Source organism: Papio anubis, chromosome 18 (genome assembly GCF_008728515.1).
Source record: "Papio anubis isolate 15944 chromosome 18, Panubis1.0, whole genome shotgun sequence".
Taxonomy (NCBI): domain Eukaryota; kingdom Metazoa; phylum Chordata; class Mammalia; order Primates; family Cercopithecidae; genus Papio; species Papio anubis.
In genome coordinates this window covers 17,746,585-17,768,897 of record NC_044993.1, presented here as the reverse complement: position 1 = coordinate 17,768,897, position 22,313 = coordinate 17,746,585, and the positions used below count along the sequence as shown (strand labels likewise).

Below are 22,313 nucleotides of genomic sequence, written 5' to 3'. Positions count from 1 at the left end.
CTACTAAAAATACAAAAAATTAGCCAGGTATGGTGGCACACACCTGTAATCACAGCTACTTAGAAGGCTGAGGCAGGAGAATGGCTTGAACCCAGTAGACAGAGGTTGCAGTGAGCCCAGATCATGCCATTGCACTCTGGCCTGGGTGACAGAGCAAGACTCCATCTCAAAAAAAAAAAAAAAAAAATTTAAAAAAGTAATCATCCTACTTATAACCCATTTCAAAACTTTTTAGTTCATATAGTAGAGTGATTAAGACAACAGACCCTGGAACCAGACTCACTAAAACCTCGGCTATGCTGGCAACTAGCTATGTGACCTTGACAAGTCACTTAACTCCCCTGAAATTCAGTACCGTCACTGGCAAAATAATTGTTCCTACATTTGAAGGTTATGGTACTCAGTTAATATGGTTAATATGTGGACAGGCACTTATAGCAGTTCCTGGAAGATAGTGCAAGCTGAGTGTGTACTGTTCTTGTTATTTCACACACTGAAGAGTAAGTAACCTAATCTTACAAACCTGATGCCCAGCCTTCTTTTCCCATGACATGGCATGGAGGGGCATTCAGCAAATTATATATGCTGAATGAATAAATTAAAAGAAAGAAGGAAGAAAAGAACATGATTTTTATCCTTTACCTACATTTTTTCTTTATTATTTATTCTTTCACTACTTTTAGGCTACTTTGAAGGACAAGGAATAGACATTCATGCAAGAAGCCTTTCAAATGCCTGTTCTAATCTAGCCTTTACTGTGACCTGGGATCCCTTGTATTTTGAGCTTCCTCTGGAAGGAAGAGAGATGGATTTGAATTAAAGAGAAAATTAGGCCTATAACCCACACTGGCCTCTCTTCATCATCTGCTTTTCCACCTGCACGCCTCTCCCAAGCTGGTAGACCTTGTTGTAGAAAGTTATGTCTTGTCAATTAAAATTAAATATGTCCGTTAGCACTATTGCTACCACCTCAATTAGGTCTGTTAGCAATTATTTTATTTACTCTCAATCATATTCCCCAAAGATATCATCTTTCCCATCCCTCAAGCTTGCAGCCCACTCACCCACACATCTCTCTCCCAAGTTGATCTGCTTTCTGCTTTACTGAGATGAGACTTTCCAACATGAACTTCAACTTCCTCCTTCCACATCCAAGTGATTTACAACCCATCCTATTATTTCCTTGCCCGTGCCAGAAAGGAAACTGCCCCATCTGCTTTACAAAACTAATTTGCTCCTTAATCGAAATCCATCCTTCTTCCTTCCAGAGCCCTGTTCCATCAGTTATCCCATTCTGTTTTGTTTTTTACAAGTCTTCCAAATTTCTAGTTTCTTCTCTTTTACATATTAATATACTTAAATATTTTCCTATCATAAAATGACAAGAACAACAAAAAGTTCATCTTTCTCCTTCTTTTCATTACCAAACCTGCCAAAAGAATAATCCATGAATATTAGCCTCTCTTACTCTTAATCATTTCTAAACCCTTTTAAAGTGACCTCTTATACCATTAATTTGAAATTGTCCTGTCCTAAATTGCTATTGACATTCTAATCCCTATATCTGATGACTTCTCCTGAGTCCTTGTCCTCCTCAATCTCTCTGCAGCATTTTATGTCATTGATCACCCTCTCCTTCATAAAACACATCCTTGGCTGCCTTGACTTGGATTGATCTTGGCTACGCTCTTGGAACTCTAATTTACATTTGCCTCATCCTTCTGTCACATAGAGGTGCTCCCCCAGTGTTCAACTCTTCCATTGATGATCACTCAACTCTTGTGGTGATTGCAACCATTTCCAGGCCCTTGACTATGTCCTCAGTGCAGCTGGCTCCCAGATCTATATTTTTAACCCGACACATACTGCAGGTCCACATTTCCAGCATTCTGCTGGACATAAACATTTACTAAAAACTAGACTTTTCTCCTCAACATATTCTCCCAAACCAAGTCTACCCCCTGGGTTTCCTGTTTCCCATCTCCAGACTCAAAAGTAAAAATTATTTTTGTGCCTTCTTTACCTAATTAGTGTCCAGGTTCTATCAACTCTACCTCCACCCCTGTCAAATCTATCACTTTCTTTCTGTGAGCACTGCCACTGTCCAGCATGTCACCTCTTGTCTCAGATTTCACAGCAACCTGCCACCTGCTCCCACTTCTTCCAGTCTATTCTTCCAGCACGTCCTGAATCTTCCATTATTCTCTCTCCTAATAGTGCTTTATATGCTACAGATAAAAGCCCCAAATGCCACCATCTGGACCCTTTTTTTTCTCAGACATAATCTCTATAATTGGTCTTTACACATACTGCTCTCCAGCCAATCCAAACTTCACCTTTCAGAATAAGTCCCACACTTCCTACCTTTGGGCCTCATCTTTTTCCCTCTTGCATTAGCTTCCTAAGGCTGCCATAACAAAGCACCACAAATTGGGTGGTTTAAAGCAACAGAAAGGTAGCCTTGCCCAGTTCTGGAGGCTAGAAGTCCAAAATTAAGGTGTCAGCAGGGCCATCTTCTCTTTGAAGGCCCTAGGGGAAGAACCCTTCCTTCCCTCTTCTAACTTATGGTGTTGCTGCAGCCCTAGGTGCTCCTTGGCTTGTGGATGCATCACTCCAGTCTCTGCCTCCATCTTGTCATGGCCTTCTCTCCTGGATATCTGTGTCCAGATTTCCCTTTTTTTAAATAAGGACACCAGCTCTAATCCAGTATGACTTCATCTTAACTTGATTACATACATCTGCAGACTCAGTTCCCAAAGGGGGTCACACTCTGTATGCACTGAATGTTTGTGTCCCCATCAAAATTTTTAGGTTGAAATTCTAACCTCCAGTGCAATGGTATTAGGAAGTGGAGATTTGGGGAGGTAATTAGATCATGAGAGTAGAACCCTTATGATGGAATTAGTGTCCTCATCAAAGACACCCTAGAGAGCTCCTTGACCTCTTTCCACTTGTGAGGATACGAGAAGATGGTAGTCTGCAAATCAGAAGAATGCTCTCACCAGAACTTGATCATGCTGGTATCCTGATCTTGGACTTCCAGCCTCTAGAATTGTGAGAAATGAATTTCTAATGTTTATAAGCCACTCTGGCCATGGTATTGTCTTATAAGTGCACTTACAGAGTGTGGCTAAGACACACTTACAGATTCTGGTGGTTAGAACTTCAGCATATCTTTCTGGGGGACACAGTTCAACCCCTAACACTTCTCTGCAGAGACCTCTCCCTCCACCCAGTTCCATAGGTCAGAATCCTTCCACTGCTCCAGAGTTTGGTTGATTTTGACCTCTCCAAAGAAGTTGCTTATAATCCCCTGAGATAACACAGCATTTTGCCCCTTTTTATAGTGTAGCTATTTCTATATATCTTCTTTGTGCTGCTAAATTCTAAACCCTTCCAGACATAGGACACATATATCACTCATCTTTGTATTCCCTCCCTCACCCCATGCCTAGCAGAGTACCTTTTACTCATGAACTTACCTGGTTAAATCAAATTAAAATAAATTTCCTTTTAGATATGAAATTTTGACCATTCCTATATTTTTGTCACTTAAAGTAATTTTTCACTTTCGTCATTAAATCTAAATGTTGGCCAGACCCAAATAATTTCAATCTGGATTTACTTTTCATTGAAATGTTTCAACATTAATAACATATCTCTTTCCCCTTTTTTTGAAACTCTATAAATTGGTTTCTATAGGTCATTTTTCTATGCATCGATTTCTTCCTTGGATTATTTTGAAGTTAATATTGCAGGTGCCCTGAATTCTATTGGAATCTAATCATCTAGCATTCAGAAGATATATCAAAGAGTGGTCCAGGGAGCCTGGCTTGGACCTTCAACTTCAGCCTTGCAGGTAGTATGCTGAGATTAAATAAGCATAGTCAAACACAGGTTCCTTCAGGCCTAATTTTTATGTTTTAAATATGTAAGTAACTCTTTATTGTAGGGTGATCATAATTAATATGGTATCCCCAATCCTATATTAATTAATTTTTTATTCCTGCAGTTTTCAAGTTTGAAAAAAGATAGAATAACTAAATGCTTTGCTAGCTCACAGCATTATTGCTCAAGAGGAATAATGCTCTTGTACTTTAAAGTAGGTAACTATCCTAGTTTTTCATCTAGAGTTGCTGCATATGTATATTCCTCTGTGTGTGTCTGTGTGTCTGTGTGTGTGTGTGTGTGTGTGTGTGTGTGTGTGTGTGTGTGTTCATGGAATGGCTGGAATCTGTTTAATCTCCTAAATAGATTGAGCACATACACAGCAAGAGCATTCAGAATTTGGGCTTTTAGTCAAGGACATGATTCTCTTTCTAATGCATATTTGGGACTGACAGACAGAATTACTGAGGATCAGCAGTCATGGGGAGAAAAGGAAAAACAAGTGAAATGGTAGATTGAAATGGTGTTTAAGGGCCAGTTTCACTGCATGTGCTGGCTCTACAGAAAGGGTCCTAGGGGCTGTGGGGAAATAGGTGGCCTGCGGGCTGTGAGCTAATGCGGCACTGCTGCTGTTTGCATAGCTGTACAGCCCTAGGAGAGACCTGGGAAAGCTAGCTTGAATTCCAATGAATATTTACAATTACCCTGCTCCATAGCAGAATGCAATCACAGCGCTCCAGTCTACAGGTTTTATGCATCAAAAGAAAATGAGAGGAGAGCAGCAAAAATGGAGTTGCCTTTGGAGAGACTTACAAACACAGATCTCACTGCTTGTGGCAGAACTAAAATGCTTTCTTTCTGATAGGAGCCATTTATTCTTCAGGTACCTTCCTTGACAGTAGAAAGCACCTGACTGGGTTTTGAAGTAAGAAAGTCTTCAGTAGACGGTTTTTAATTCTGAGCAAGAGAAAGGCATAGAAGGAATTGTATTGCATAATTTCGATTTTGTTTTCTAACAGCAGACCCTAGAGAGCAGTGGGAAAATCCCTAAGCCTGTTCACAAACTCCTTTCAGTTTGTGTTTTCATTCTGTTCTCACAGATTGTCATTGCTTCATTGGGTAGCCCTGGGAAAAGCTGCCACCATTTTGTATCTCCAGTTTAAAGCCTTTGGATAATTGATTACCAGTAAGGCATGCAATCCCCTTGCTCATTTTTTTTCTCATGAGCTGTTGATCCACACCAATTCAGAGAGAGCTAGATGGGAAAAATCAGTCAGAGCCACTTGGACCCAGTGAGGCAATTCTTAACTTTTAGAGGTGCCAGAGTAGATGAAATGGAATGCTTTAAAAGGACTTGACCAGAATCTGGTTTTGGACTCAGCTGACTAATCTCCCTGACTATTAAGATTTATATTGGATTACTATCTGCTAGCAGCCTGGGTTGCTGCGCTAAGCAGAAGCCCTGTCTGCTACCCATCCGCACGTTTACCCATCATCAGTCCATTTCCTCCCATCAAGATGTCCACCTGATGCCGCTGTCTCCCATCCACCTCCCTGCCTGTTGCCCTGTCCTACCACTAATCCACGCATCTTTTCACATATCTGTATATCAACTTGCTTGTACATATCCAAGCTTGGAGCAGAGGCAGGCAGGAGTCAAGAACCTATATTTTTGTGACTAGGCATTGGCAGATCTGAGAATGCATTTTTCCTTCTCTGATTATATCTTCTCAGATTCTCAGTGGATTATGGATGCGGCAGAAGTGTCAAACCAGGAGCTGGGAAAAGGGGAGGCTTTAGGTCCTCATGACCTCCATCAACTTTCTGCTGTTCTTTGTTGTACATGAATCATGTGTTCTCAGTCATACATAAGTGCTATGCAAGCACAACTTCAGGGCACTCCTCCTGCCAACTGGATTGCTGCCTCTAAGTCCCTTCTTCAAGGAAATTCGGTATCCACTAAAGTTATTTAGTAAGTCTTATGGTATGCAAAACACATATGGCCTATGAGTTTGCAATAAACGAGTAGATATTTGTTGTAAAAACCCATGGATATGGTATTACTTAGTGCAGGACAAATAATCATCTTAAGCTAATGTGATTGCTTGTTCTTTACTCTTACAGTCAAAGAAGTATTACACTTAATCCCTAGTGATGCCAGGAGGCCAGGCATTTGTTCCAATATGGCTACTACTGCTGAAAACATTTGAGTCTCCTCTTCTGGAAGTGCCCATTAAAAATTTTAAAGTAAAGGACTTCAATAGACATTTTTTCCAAAGATGATCTACAAATGGGGCTGCGCACAGTGGCTCATGCCTGTAATCCCAGCACTTTGGGAGGCCAAGGTGGGTGGATTACTGGAGCCTAGGAGTTTGAGACCAGCCTGGGCAACATGGCAAAACTCCATCTCAATTAAAATTTTATAAAATCTTTTAATAACAAAAAAGATATACAAATGGCTAACAAGCACATGAAAACAAGCTTAACATCATTAATCATTAGGGAAATGCAAGTCAAAACCATGCAACACCACTTCACATCCAGTAGGATGGCCACATTTTTTAAACGAAAAACAATAGGTGTTTGTGAAGATATGGAGAAATCAGAACCCTCATACATTGCTGGTGTAATGTAAAATGGTGTAGCTACTGTGAAAAACAATTTGGTGGTTCTTTAAAAAGGTAAACATAGAGTCACCATATGCCCCAGCAATTCCACTCTTAGGTATATGCACAAAAGTATTGAAAACAGGTGCTCCGACAAGGACTTGTAACTGAATGTTCATATCAGAACTATTCACAATAACCAAAAGACATTTGGAGCAACCTATATGCCCTTCAACAGATGAATGGATGAAGAAAATATGGTACATACATACAATGAAATGTTGATTTTAAAAGGATTGCTACATGCTACAAAATTAATGTACCGTGAAACCATTCTGCTAAGAAGTTAGTCACAAAGTACCACCTATTCTATAGTTCTGTTTATATGAAATATCTAGGATAGGCAAATCTATAGAAAGTAGATTAGTGGTTGCTTAGGGCTGGGTTGGGGAAAGAGGGGTTTGTGAAAAGTAGGGACATAATGGCTAAAGGATGTAGGGTTTCTTTCTGTGGTGATGAAAATATTTTTAAAGTGTCTGTAGTAATGGTTACACATATCTGTGCCTATACTAAAAATCATTGAATTGTACACTTTAAATGGGTGGATTATATGGCATGTGAATTAATTTTCAATAAAGCTGTTTTATTTTTTAAAGCAGGTTGTAAACTGTACTTATAAAAAGTATTAACTCATTAGTTTATGGTCCTACCCAATATTTTTAAGTAACAAATAATATTATCCGCTTGTTGACTTACTTATTTTAGAAGTTTGATCCCAAATGACCTTTAGCTATTTTTAGAAATCTCCTTTGAAGTGGTAAATATTTGCCACCAATGATGATATTCACAATAAAGGCAAGAGGTGATGAGAGAACTGCCCAGAGAAGAGTTCCCAAAATGTTTACTTGTATCTGTGAAATAAATTGGTCATCTCATGACTTCAGAAAGGGAACTCTCATTTGGAGCTAAATGTTCTGGTGTGTTAAAAAAAAAAAAAAGTCACACTTCATCATATATCTGTGTATACTCTGGTATACACATATAAGTGGTATATACATCTACATTTACACATATAATTTAGTATACACATATAATAGGTAAATCTCCGTGTGTGTGTGGTCAGTCTTTGATTTGTAATAGGGCAAGTAGAAAGAAATGGAAGTGAGATTGTTTTTTCTACGCTTTCAATGAATGGTTATTGGGCATTTAATAAAGCGTATAAAAATCATAAGACACATTTGTCAGGAAAACCCCTCATCCAATTAAACAGACGTAGTGCAGATTTTTGGTAAACTCCAGACTAGAGTTAGGGGCCAAATCATTCATTAGTGCTTAAGAGCAGAGAAAACTTTGTACGATAGTCGAGGCATGTGTTCCCCCGAAGAAATTCCCTGGCAAATATTTTTTAAAGCTTCTAAAAGGGCATTTGACCAGCAGAATATCCAAAGGTAGTATAACTAATTGTCTTGGCAAGAACTTATGTACAGTTGTTATTTACCTACAGAGAGGAATCCATCTTCAGTTCTTCCCGTAGTTTCAAGCCCTCCAACAGTAAGTACCCAATAATTTTTATTAAAATGATTCCCGTTGGCCCTCTCAGCTGATGACAACTGCATAATCATACAGCAGGAGAGGGTGTTATAGGTATTGGCTTCTTTGAAATACTGTCCACAGTACCAATGAGCTATGGGTAAAAAGAGTCACTCGTGTATTTGTATAGAATTATTTTAGGTTTTTGTCATTTTTCCTTCTGCTAAAAATGTGCTAAGTAAGTAAAGTCATAATAACTAGCTAACTAATTGCCTCCCCCACTGATGTCCAACTTCTGTAGCGACTGGGTTTGAGTGGAAACTTAGCCAGAAAATGATTTTTGTGAACTTAAGTGAAACTCTAATGATACTACCACATAAGAGAAAAACTGCTGCCATCATATTAAAAAAGTTAACGCAGAGCAGGTTGATATCTAACAGAGGCCTTTTCAACCCTGCAGGCAATGGTGTTTTCAAAAGTTTGCAAGCTGACCATTCTATCTGGTATTGTTTGAATGTTCAGATGTGCCCCAGAAGGATAGATAACATTTTTTTTCTAACCTTGAAATAGATACTCAATGGAAATGGGAAATAATGAGATTTGCCTGTACATTTCTACTAATGTATCAGTCCTCACTAATGGTTGATGTATCCGAGATTTCATTCCTTAGTCAACTTGAATCCCTAACAAACCACCTTCCACGACTATTAGTTTTATTGATGATAGTTCAGCATTTATTGTTTTGGGAAAAAAATAGTTATTTATTTATAGAGTTAAAAACTACTTGGATTCCTACCTCTGGGTAACTACTGGTCAGTCATATCGCCCTTCTATGTTTATGTGTACATTTATAAAATAGGTATAAAATGCGCACAATTATACCTGGAGGAATATGGGAACCAACATCTGTTGCAAACATACCACATTTCAGACATTGTACTTGTTATTTTACAGACATGATTCCATTTGAATCCTCAAAATAATTGTGCCCAGTTAATGAGATTCCCGTATTACAGACAACAAAATAGGAATTCAGAAAGTCATTCAACCTGTGACCTTTGGCAAATGATGGTACAAGGATTCAAACCTAAGTGGAAGGTCCGTATAATGTTTAAGGTCCTTGTAATTTTTAAGGTCTTGCATGCACACCCACTCCCTACACCTTATGTCTTGGATCTCAATTCCTATTATCTCCTCTCCTTCACTCTCCTCCAACCCTGCAAGCCTACTCCCACCTCAGGGCCTTTGCACTGGCTGTTCCTTCAGCCTGAAACCTCTACCCTCCATGTCTAAATTACTTATTCCCTCACCTTCTCGGGTCTTTGCTGCAATGTCACCTTCTTAGTGAGACTTCTGATCATCCTATTTAAAACCACAACCTACAACCCACTCCCCACTCCCAATCATTCTTACCCCAATCTGTTTTCTTTTCCTGTAGCATTTATCACCCTGTAATGCTATTTTTATTATCCGCTCCTCTTGCTAGAATGTATGCTCCACTAAGACATCAATTTTTGTCTGTTTTGTTCTTGATATTTCTCAGCTACTAGAACTGTACCTAGCACATAGTATGGGGGCCATTAAGTGTTGACTAAATAAATGAAAGACTCAGTTGACTCCAAAGCTGTGCTCTTTACTCAATGGCCCCAGTAATGAGCTTCTAGAGATTTTCATTTTAAACATTATTAATCTGAATCTCTCCTGCTCTCTGACTTTCCCCTTTCACCAAGTAGTGGGAAGAAACCCTTCCCTCAACTACCTGGCTGGTGTTTATGTGATTGAGGGTCATGGTTAAGGATCAGACTATGCAGGATATTATTTGTCTCATATCCATGAGGGTCTCTGTTATGTGTAGAGCTTTGAGAAGATGACCAGGGGTTCTGTGTATACAAAAGCTAGATGTGACATGCTTCTAGTTACCTAGCAAGGGGATTGCCAGCTCTGCTAGCCATTCCACAAGCAGGGTGAGTGAAGCTCTGGTGCTGGCCAGCATGGACACTGGAGCTGCAGGGGAAGGCAAGGAGCTCATTCCTCCCCTGTCTTCTTAAAGCCTCCTAGGCCTGAAGACAAGGTCCATGCTGTACTTGGCATTTGCAGTCTTGGAGGATGCAAAATAACCCTGAGCTTGGATTATGTTTCTAGATGGTTACAATTCAAAATTTCATAACCATCATCAGGCTTACTGGATTTTGTGCTTTGCTTTCACTGTTGGATATTTGTTGAAATTCAGTGTGGAACTAATTCATCTTTGAAAGCCATCTTAAACTTTCTAATAACCCATAAGCCTGTTGGAAGAAAGGCAATGATAGAAAAGAGGCTCTTGGCCAGGGGTGGTGGCTCACGCCTATAATCCCAGCACTTTGGGAGGCCAAGGCGGGCGAATCACGAGGTCAGGAGTTTGAGACCAGCCTAGCCAACATGGTGAAACCCCGTCTCTACTGAAAATACAAAAAATTATCTGGGCGTGGTGGTGGACACCTGTAATCCCAGCTACTCGGGAGGCTGAGACAGGAGAATCACTTGAACCCGGGAAGCAGAGGTTGCAGTGAGCCGAGATGGCGCCACTACACTCCATCCTAGGTGATGGAGTGAGACTCCGTCTCAAAAAAAGAAAAAGAAAAAACGTTCTTATCATTTCCTTGGTGTCATTCTTTGTAGGCCTGAAATGAACCCACTTTTTTTTTACTTTATTAAAAAATTTGTATTTTTGGTTGACTCACTGTATAATAAAGGAAAACTGTATAATAAAGGAAACCCAATAAAGTGTTCAATACAAACATACATAAATGTGCAAACTATCTATCTCCTTTCAGGCTTTTTCAATGTGTACGTGTGTGCGCATATATACTAACAAGAAAAGTTGTTGAGGAAGTTGTTATTTCTGAATCATAGGATTCAGGGTATTTTTATTTTCTTTTTCAAAAATGTTTCCAAAATCCACCCTCCCATCTGCACAGTGATACTTTCTTTATCTGTCTGCATATTTTTCACACTTTTTGCAGTAAATGTGTATTACTTTGTAACCATGCAATTAATTTTCTCAGTAATGTTTATAATTTTTATATCATTTTCTTTGAAGATCTACAGAAAATTTTCCCTATATTCATTATGTTGCTTTGAGTCTATTTGCTTTTTCTGAATCCCTGCCATAAAACTAAAAGCAATGAAAGTGTTTTACTAATTAAAATTAAAAAACACTTTTTGATTTTTCATGCTAAAAAAATACATTTAAAAAATCATGAAACTATTTGTTCAATGATTTGTCAGGAAAGATTGGTAGTCTTCTCTATGACAGGATAGGACAATATTTATAAACCAACAACTTAAATGCAGACTTACCTTCTGCCTTTGGTTAATACTGTCCTGCCATTCCATATTGCCATCCATGATAATAGTGGGGAGCCATAAGATGGAATACTCCATAGTCATTGAGAAGAATGGGGTAAATCAGCACACTTAGTGGCTGGAAAAGATGCTCATGAGACACCCTTAAATAGAAGAAAAAGTTCAAATCAGGATTAAGTCTGCTCATATGTTCTTAAGAAATTGTTTTGTATATATATTTGTAAACAGACAGAAATCCAAAAGGACATATAGCAAATTACTCATAGTGATTATTGCTTAGGAGTAGAGTTGGCAAAGATGTTGGTGTTTAAATTATTCTGTGTTTTTGAAATGTTAAAAATAAAATAAAATGATGTTCATATTTTAAATATGTTCATTTACTCAATTTTTCTAAGCATTCCTTTCTAAGATTCCAACAGCTATTGACTGGTGCATGATATCTTTTTTTTTTTTTTTTTGAGATGGAGTTTCGCTGTGTCACCCAAGGCTGGAGTGGAGTGGTGTGATCTTGGCTCAGTGCAACCTCCACTTCCTAGGTTCAAGCGACTCTCTTGCCTGAGCCTCCTGAGTAGCTGGGACTCCAGGCACCCGCCACCATGCCTGGCTTTTTTTTTTTTTTTTTAGTAGAGATGGGGTTTCACCATGTTAGCCGTGATGGTCTCAGTCTCCTGACCTCGTTGTTCACCTGCCTCAGCCTCTCAAAGTGTTGGTATTACAGGTGTGAGACACTGCACCCGGCCTGATACATGATTTCTTTCCCCCAAACTCAGATATCAGATCAAGGTCACTGTTATCTTCCCAAGAACGTGCAAAGTGCTTGACATAGAGTAGGTGCCAGTAAATAATTATTGAATGAAAGAATAAACATATCAAAATGGTATCTACTTTCTAAAGGTTAAAAAAAAAAAACCTTAACAAATTTTTCTTTATAGTTTGAGAAAAAAATCTTGTTTCCTGGAGAGCTAATGAAAGGAAACACACATTCACATATACAATACTTTTTTTTTTTTCAAACTTTGGGGAATGGATCCATAGTAAATACTCCTCCCCATACATTCGCCTGCTTCATGTTTTTTTAATTTTCTAATATATTATCAAAAGTCCTGAGGTGACATCTAAACTTCTTCTCTCCTCAACTTACAGGCAGAGAAAACAAAAGCTCAGCTGGAAGAGACTGAAATGGAGGCACCTACTTTCAAGCCCAGACTTTAAGAGAGGTAAACCACATACCTAATCCTTCCTAATAGATTCCAGAAAGAACATCGATGAAACTTCTCTTGATCTTTTTTTTTTTTCTTACACAAATTTAATACTTTGATCGCTTACAACCAAAAAGCAGTATTTAAAGAAACAGCACAGGCCACTTTTATTATATACAGCTCTGTTAGCAAGATACTACCTTGAGTAGCTGTTTAAAGGAATCAGACTTCAAAAGGTAATTGACCTAAATTCTTCTTCCTGCTCTGCACTCAGTGAGTCTTCCCCATGTGCAGCCCTCCCATGGATATCACACATGGAAGAGATACAGTGAGGTCCTGGGGAGCATGAGAATCTAGGTCACTGTTATTAAAACTAACTCAAACATTATTTTAATGGCTGTGTTTAGTTTGCTAAAAATTCTCAACTTCATTGGGTGCCTAAAAGCTGACAGCCCCACTTTGGAACAAACCAGAAGTTGATTTATAGAGAAGAACACTCTAAAATGATCACACCTGTTCTGATCCCATCTGGTTGGGATATGCTGAAATGGAATTCTGTGTTTCTGCTTTCAAAGTATTTGTTTTGGTCTGAGTCATTAACAAAATTACAAAATACATCTCAAAGAAGAAACTGTGCTCTAGCCAGTTGTCCTATGAGTAGCCTAATGCTACCTCATTTCTTTTGTTCATCTCAAAGAGATTTTTTTCTTTTGGCAGATACTCACTGATTCAGTCACATTATCTGGTAATTTTCCTATTCCAGGTCCATATCATTGCTTTGCCCCAATGATATAAAGTGTTTTAACTTGTACGTTTAAGCGATATCTCGTAGTCATATTCTTAGGATAATTGTGCAATTGGTTGAAGTTCTTTAGAATTTACTGGAACACTGATTTAAAGTTTTAAATGTCCAACACATTTCCTAGTTGTAGAAATCCTGTCAGCACCAACTAATCATTGTTCCAAACATCTTTGGAACAAAACAAAATCAACCAACATCTTTGGTACATGATCTTCCTGGAGTGTTTTTATGGCTTTCTCCCATTATTTTGGAAAATAATATTGTTGCTATCATTTTAGAACACTTCCAGAAGCCGACTTGGCCTTGAAGTTCTGACTCATTTATAAGACCATGTGTTACAAATCACAGCTTTCGGTTCGATACTTGGCAGACCAAGGCAGATGTTTGGCTGGAAAAATTGCTGTTACCTGAAGTTGTGTGTTAGCAAAGAAAGGTGTGCGAACCAAATTTCTAACTAATATTCATAATTCTGATGTGTGTCATCATATGAGCAAGTGTCCTCATTGTGTGTTCCCCAAACAAAACCATAGCCATTGCCCTTTAAATTCTAAAATTAAACAGGATAAAAATAAAGAGATATACATAAAATCTCTGATATATAAAAAGGGAAATGGCTGGGGAAAGGAAACAAAAATCAAGCTCTTTCTATCCTAAGATTATATGAATATGAGCAAAAACCCTTATGAAGTCACTTAATAATGAGGTCAAGAATGCTGAATAATTTAACATACCCTTGGATCCTGATTTGTGATTGTCCAAAACTAATATTTCACAAGCCACATTGCACCTTGTCACTGAATCCTATTTCACCCTCAAGATAATGTCCAAGTATTAATGGACCCAATTTGGTGGAAATTACCTAATTGGCTGCAGTCACTTCAACTTGAATGTGACATTTTGGGCTGTTCTGTAGTCACAAGGATAAGTTAGAAGCTTGGGCAGCAGACTTGCTCTTTGTGATAATTGTAGCTGAAGCTTGTGTTATCACTGAAGCTTATTATTTTGCAAGTTGTACACTCAGCTTTTTGTAAAAATTGTACTCTAAGGAAAAATCCCTGAGGAGGCTGCTTTTCTCTCCTGGCTTTTCTAAAACCTCCAGATGAAAATGACCAAACAAAATGCTCTGTGATTGCATTTAAGCACACTTAACTACTTGCCACCTTATAAAATATCTTAGTATCATGCATTAGACAGAGATCCTTAAGTCTCTGTGTTCTTTACTTTGTGTGATTATTCAGTTAACTAAATTACTGCTAGCAAATGGCATTAATGAAGGGCATTCCTTGTATCCTGGGGAAATCGTGTACCTCTTCATTGGGCAGGTAAATGGGGAGTGAGAAGTCAGCTTCCTGCTCTCATGGTTGCCTGCCCCATTTTGTGTTGGAGCATTTTGCCTGTGAAAACAGTAAGCTCATTCCTGAACAGTAGGAGGGCATCAGACAGTGGGCGTCTTTCTTTTGTTAGTAATACTTCGTATTTATAGTATATAGTGCTTTATAGTTTCAGAAGGATATTCCTTCCCTCTCTCCCTCTCTTTCTTCCTTCCTTGTTTATTCAGAGTAAATAAGATGGTCCATGCCCTTTGCTAGGCACTGAAGATACAAAGAGAAATAAATATAGTCTCTGCCCGCAATAATCTCCCTGGTTAAGAAGAGAAGAGAGAAGAATAACCAATCAATCATTATCCTATACAGTGAGCATTCTAACCATGTGTACTATGGAAAATGCTGAGAAGACAGGAAGCCTCACAGAGAAAGTAACCTTGTGGCCAGATTTTGAAAGGTGAACAGGTGTTTACAGCTGGAGAAAGAGGAGTAATGAGAGGGGACTGGGGAAGTGGTCACCTCAAGCAGAAGGGACAGCAGGCGTGAGGACATTAAGGCATGAAAAACGTGACTGAAATGGCAGGTGAGGCCAGATAACAAAGGACCTATATGCCTTGTCTAGGTGTCTGGAATTTGTCATATGGTGCTTTCATTTCAGCTGTTCCTCACAGTAACCTGAGGAGTCTGATGTTATCCAACAGCAAACCAGTGTCCTGAGAAATAGAGGACCTAGGCTGTAGTAGGGTTCTGCCACCTACCACCACTTGTCAACTTGAGGCAAGGGAAGTGGCAAGCCTGGGGAGTGAAAGGGATTTGTTGCACTGGAAGAAATAAAATGTAGCCTAACTTTAAATAAACTAAAGAATATTTCTCCCAGCATTTACAGCTCAAACATCTTCTGTTGGTCCCCATACCAGTAGGAGATTTGATCATCCTTTTGGAGAAAGTGAAGGGATTTTCCACCCAATTTGGGGGAAAAAGAAATCTTTAGATGTGGCCCTTTGTCTTAACCACCCATTGCTCTTGTTTTATGTGGCTGGAATCTCAGTCATACTTGTTTCCTTTCTGGTACAATTATGGCAATTCTTCAAAGGCCCAGTAAAACCTGAAGAAGCGGGGAGAGGGGAGAAGAAGGAGAGGGGATGTATTTCCAAAAAACTGACCTATCCTTTATCCTTTAGTGTCAATTTTGGCAATCTTTGCATCTATATTCTTTTCTACACATTTACAACCCACTTACACATAATAGAGACTCTGGTCTCTAGCTACTGGAAATGAAGCTTTCCTCTTTTGTTTATTATCTCTCTTTTTTCTTGTCTGTGTCCATTTCAATATTAGAATAATCGTTACCCCCTTAAAAGCTAAAATATCTGTGCAGGGTTTATTTTTTTAATAAGTATTTTTCATTTGACTGAACCAATTTCATCAAAGGAGGTTAATGTGATCACTTTAATTTGCAAAATGTCTTCCTCTTTTTATTTCTTCTACATTTGATTTTGAGCACACGTTTAATTGTTTTTGACGGTTTGTGTTTCAGCCTCAGCTGGACATGCAGAATAGGCTCTAGACAGTCTCAGAATTTCATTATGACCAAGGAACCACTATTCTATAAACACTGAAAATTGGAAATTATCTCTAGAGCTGTTTGTTAACGAAGTCGAAGGCTAACCTTTAGGGCTCATTAAAATTCCACTGATGAAAACTCTTGTGCCGGTCGGTCTCTCTTTCAGGAATCTATCCCCATGTTACGAGTGCTGATGTGCGGAAATCGGTCTGGGCCCTCCCCTTTGCCCTCCCCCTTTAATCTCTTGGTCTGGTTTAGGCAGAGATTTTTAAAGCTTATAGATTTCTCTTTCTCCCTACTCAGAGTATGTGTTGTGAATCCAAACAAACATGAGTAGGTCTCTGAATGTGTAACTGTGAGTGAGCCACGTGGACTGGCAGTCCTGCCGAATCTCCCTTCCTCCATCAATAAGGAACAGAGTTATTGATACTAGGGATAATTAAGAGGGGCAAAAAGAGGGGTACATTTTCTGTACCTGACAGTAGAAATAAACATGGCGGCAGGGGCAGTAAATGACAAATCTCCAGTTTACACCGGTATACAAGTACACTGCACAATTGATGGAATGCAATGAGTTGTTTTAATGACTCTATTTGCAAATGACAGTTAAAATACAGCCATTCTTTTCCAGAGATCCCTGCATGGTGACAGTGGCCACTCTCCTGTCCTGCTGGCAGATGAAACCTCCCAAATCCTCCCAAAGTGCTGCAGCATCCACGTGCAGAAGGGTATTTGCATTCACTTGGTGCCTCATTGTAAGGAAGGACACCATTGACAGCACATAGCATCACTATTATTATTGCTAAACAGATGGAAAATAATTGTTTATGGAATTTGTGTTTTAATCGCATTAATGTCTTTGGCAGGGAGATCCACCTAAGTACACAGTTCAAAGCCTGCCTTTGATCTGGGCCCCATGGGGGCATTTTCCATGACTGATAAAATGCTCCTCTGAGTTCATAGGCAAATGATGAAAATGATAAAAAGAAAAAAGTCAGGCACCAACCTCCCATTTGGATATTTTGTCTCCTTGGAGAATCACAAGCTCACCAGGCTTGCAGTCATGCTGATGATACAACACATCTCACCCTGTTATACCTACCCAGGCCTCAATATGAACGCCCTCATCTCTCTCCTCCCTCCTTCTCCAGTTCCCTCCTCCCCTTTGCGCACGAACACACACATGCTTGATGCAAGAATTCATGTGCTCTCTCTTTTCAAAGATTATTACTGCCTTTTTATATGGGCCAGTTTAGATACTTATAAAGTATTTCTCAGTAATAGCCCTTACACATATTTTTCCCCTCTCATCCATTGCACATTTCTTGGTTAGCATTATATTGTGACAAGATAGAAATCAATGAAAATGAACGTTCTAATTGTGAAAGTTTGTCTTCTAAATATTCTGCCATAAATCAGGCTGAATGCAGTGTAGTCAAGACCAAACCCTGAAAATTTGACAGTTTCCCTCTTACCAAGACCCAAAGAACAGAAGCTAGTGTAGAAATTTTGATAGCCAGTGAAAAAGAAAAGGTTCTATAGATTTTTGTCTCAGAAGCACAATCCCCATCTTTTCTTCTCCTGAGAAGGTTGATTACATACTTTCTTTTCCTCTTAGAATATAGAGAACTAACGAGGTTTTAAATTCATAAATGTATTTTTTTGTTTATTTGTTTGGTGGATTTTTCCCTCTCATTCTTTCTTCTCTGCAGAACACAACTAGTAAATGATTGGATCTTTGACAGAACAAAGGTATTTTTGATGGGCTCTGTAATCTAGTGCGCTAATGCGCCCAGTCCCCTCATTGTCTTGCTGTCTGATCCCATCCCTTCTGCCAGACAGTCACTGCAGGATGAGTCACTTTTAATGTCTGATAATCAAGGTGAATTTTCAAAAAGCTGCCATTTTGGAATTATGCACTATATCACGGTGTCAGGGAGGAGAAGAGAAAGAAGGATGAAGGGAAGGCTAAGATAGACACCTACTGCACATTGGGAGAACTGCAGGACACGACCAGCACTGTGCCAGACAAGATGTGTCCGGAGGGTCCAAGTCGATCAAGGCGTACATAATGAGAAGGAGACTATGTTAATTATAAATTAAAAATAACTTCTACGATAATGAAGATTATATGCACAGGAGGAAATGTCTTAGTTAAAACAGACTGGAGGGATGGAATTAAACACCAGCCATTTGGGGGTATGAATTCTGTACCTACTGAATATATTGTGGTCCATTAAATAACCTAATACAAACTTACATTTGAAAAAGAATAGAAGTGAACTGTGGCTGTCTCCACGGATGCTGTATTGTCTGCCATCCTTATTTAAAGCAACGTCAGCAAAGGGATGTTACTTAGTAAATGAATACAGCCTTCCTTCAACTAGGGAGACTGGTTATTTCTGGAATCATTTAAAGAACTGAACCCCCACCCCCATGAAGTAGAGAGGGAGATACTGGAAACCCTGGGTAAACAAAGGCCAATCAAATATTCTTGCTGGGTTTCGGCTGTTCGAATATATGGCAGTCAGTGTCTTCTCTAAGGTAATTAACTGACCCCACTGTTAGGTATGATGGCTTTGAAATTTTTTAAATTATTGGCATTGTATTAAATAGTAGGATAGCTGAAGGAAAATGATAAAATATGATAATAACTTGCTACTTTTGTTTATTATTCAGAGAAGTGAATACCTATAAATAGAACCAGGATGTTTTGACTAGGGAAATGCTGTCCTCATTACAGCTGAGAGATGCTGGAGCGATTTAAAGCCAAAGCTTCAAAGCTTTGTCCTGCTTTATAAAAGCATGAAGGTTTTCATGGCTGTTTCTGTGGTCGGTCAGAGCCTGCAGGTGCTTTATCTGTCCTGGAGGAGAGAGGAGAGACATTTCTGAGAGTGCTATTTTATAACCATGATGAGTACTTACATATTTCCTCCAACAGAGGTATTTAAATACCTACATATCTTCTTCAACACAAGTTATGTTTACAGATTATTACACTTTCATATTGTCTACCAAGGTTAACTAGTCCCTCCTGTCCTTAACCCCCTCCACCTTCACCTTTGCCACTATCTCTCTCTCTCTTGCATGCTCTCCCACTCTCTCTGTCTCTCTCTTGCACGCTGTCCCTCTCTCGCTCTCTCTCGCACGCTCTCTCTCTCTTGCACACTGTCCCTCTCTCTCTCTGATACACACACACACCCACACTACCTAACATACAATTGCAAAATAAGCAAAGATAACATAGAGTTACTGTGTTACTACTGTCATATTTACATATAAAAAGATTCAAAATATAAAGAATATTCGAGATGGAAGGGACCCTTTAGAGATCTTTTGGCACAGCCCTAATTGTACTGAGATAACAGAGAAGTGACTTGTCCTAGGACACTCAGCCGGAGAACAGCAGATGCCAGGCTGGCATGCTTTCTGCCACAGCATGCTATCTTCCTATTAAAAGAATTAAGCCTCTACAGCTTGGCTACACCATGATTCAAGCACAGATGTCACAATGAAAAAATAAAAACCTAAGGAGGAGATAAGAATCGTATGCACTTTCAACCATGATACAAAGAAATAAAATAGAATATGGTATGAAATTAAGGAAACCAAAATGCTAACGAACATCTATCTAACAAAATGATCTGTCTAGTCAGGAATTCTATTAGAAGGCAGAATTGTCCTACTTTTAGTAGAGACATTTGGAATTAGCCAAGAAAGCAAGCGCTGCTTGCAAAAATCACAATGCTTTCTTTCTCTCTATATATTTTCATCTGCAATATTAGAATAATTCAGTCATATTTGAGTATGTAGTCATTGAGATCCTGCCTAGGCTCTGTAAACTAGTGAAACAACTGAAACTAGAAAGAAACCAGCATTTCTTTTTATTCTTCCAGAATCTAGGTCTTTAGCAGGTACAGCCTCCTTGCTCTCTGCGCCAAAGTCTACCTGATATGACCTGTTAGGTATTTTTGCCTCTATAACTTGTATTTACCTCCTGATATGTCCTTCCTCCTGTTGGACTAATCTCTAGCTGAAATGTTCTGTGCATTTTTATTAAAATACTTCTCTGGTGCTTAAGGAACCTGAGGTTCTGGGTAAGAAACCCCTAAGCCCTCGAGTGTATCTCCTATTTTAATATTAAACCTTATGGATTTTCTTCACAAACACCTAATGACAACAGGAACATTCCTTTTTTTTTTTTTTTTTTGAGATGGAGACTCTCTCTGTCGCCAAGCTGTAGTGCAGTGTTGCAATCTTGGCTTACTGCAAGCTCCACCTCCTGGGTTCAAGTGATTCTTGTGCCTTCTGAGTAGCTGGGATTACAGACACGTGCCACCACACCCAGCTAATTTTTATATTTTTACTAGACACAGGGTTTCACCATGTTGGCCAGGATGGTCTCGATCTCCTGACCTTGTGACCCACCCGCCTTGGCCTCCCAAAGTGCTGGGATTACAGGCGTGAGCCACCGCACCCAGTCAACAGGAACATTCTTGGAGACACAAGATGATAGTAATGATAAACCTGACATTATTGTAAACCAAATAGGACTTCTCAGTAGCTCTACTTTTCCTTCTAAAAAGTTTTAAAGAAAGGCCCACACTAAGAATTAAACAGTAAAAAAAAAAAAAAAAATGCATATAAATTGAGAATGTGTTTTATTTAGCATCGCGGAGAATTTTGGGGTAGATAAAGGAATGGATCAAAAGATTATGTATCATGTAAAAAGCCTTAACAAAATAAAAGATGGAGATGTGGTGGTCAACAGACAATGAAAGGGTTACAAAAGAACAAACTGTGATTCCTTCAAGTCTCAAAACAAATGGCCTTTCATAGTCTTCCTGATCCTACTTTTTGCTTCTGAGGAAGAAAAAAATTGAAGAATATATGTGTGGCTGGTGGGGTAAACATGGAAACATGTTATCTTTGTTTTTGCTTAGAGAGCCATCGGGAATCTTAATGGGATTTCAGTTTCAATGGTACTATTAGGAAAAAAAGTTTCTCAATCTCAGCACTAATAACATTTGGGGCTAGACAATTCTTGGGTTTTTTTTTTTTTTTTTTTTCCCTTTTTTTTTTAAGAATCTTTTTTTTTGGTTTTGTTTTTTTTTTTTTTTTTTTTTTTTTTTTGTATATTTTATTATGCAACACCCTCTTCATAGAATTGGCAGGATAATTATTTGCTGAGGGGAGGCAGAGGAGGGGCTGTCCTATGCATTTTAGAATGTTTAGCACCATCTCTGGCCTCTACCCACTACATGTCAGTAACACCCACCCCGCCAAGTTCTGACAATTAAAATGTCTCTAGACATTGCTCCATGGGGAGCAAGAGCACCTCTGGTTGAAAACCACGAGACTAGAGTGAATGATCATTATTTTAGAAAATAGGCTTGGTTGTCTCATGTTTTGGAGACATTATCTATGCAATAAAGTCTCTGTTTCTGAAAATATGCTCAAAACATAGCAGGTACTTTATGGTTCCTGATATTGCCTGTGAATAGGCCCTTCCACAGAACTCTGAAAGCTCAAGATATATAATTAAGTCTAAAGGAAAGCATGTTTCAAAAAGAATGGAGCAATTGATTACTGACTATAGACTATAGACTATAGGGAGCTTATACAAATTTACAAGAAAAATTCCCATTAAAAAGTGGGCAAAGGACGTGAACAGACACTTTTCAAAAGAAGACATACATGCAGCCAACAATTACATGAAAAAAGTCAACATTGCTGATCATTAGAGAAATGCAAATCAAAACTACAATGAGATGCCCTCTCACACTAGTGAGAATGCCTGTTATTAAAAAGTCAAAAAATAACAGATGCTGGCAAGGTTGTGGAGAAAAAGGAACACTATACCCTGCTGGTGGAAGTGTAAATTAGTACAACCATTGTGAAAAGCAGTATGGCGACTCCTCAAAGAACTAAAAACAGAACCACCATTCAACTTTGCAATCCCATTACTAGGTATATACCCAAAGGAATATAAATCATTCTGTCACAAAGACACATGCACACATACGTTCATTGCAGCACTATCCACAATAGCAA

At 38.8% G+C, this 22,313-nt stretch overlaps 1 long non-coding RNA gene across 8 annotated transcripts in view; it reads left to right on the top strand.

Annotated features, from left to right (window-relative positions):
* LOC108583549 overlaps positions 1-22,313 on the top strand; it is a 115,938-nt gene that overhangs the window by 51,322 nt on the left and 42,303 nt on the right. For 4 of the 8 annotated variants that reach the window (XR_004179649.1, XR_002519404.2, XR_004179651.1 and 1 more), the window contains 2 exons: positions 5,623-5,860; positions 12,513-12,586. This is a non-coding gene — a long non-coding RNA (uncharacterized LOC108583549). Of the gene's footprint in view, positions 1-5,622; positions 5,861-12,512; positions 12,587-14,928; positions 20,464-22,313 lie in introns of those variants that run through there. The other 4 variants (XR_004179652.1, XR_004179650.1, XR_004179654.1 and 1 more) reach the window with 3 other exon arrangements.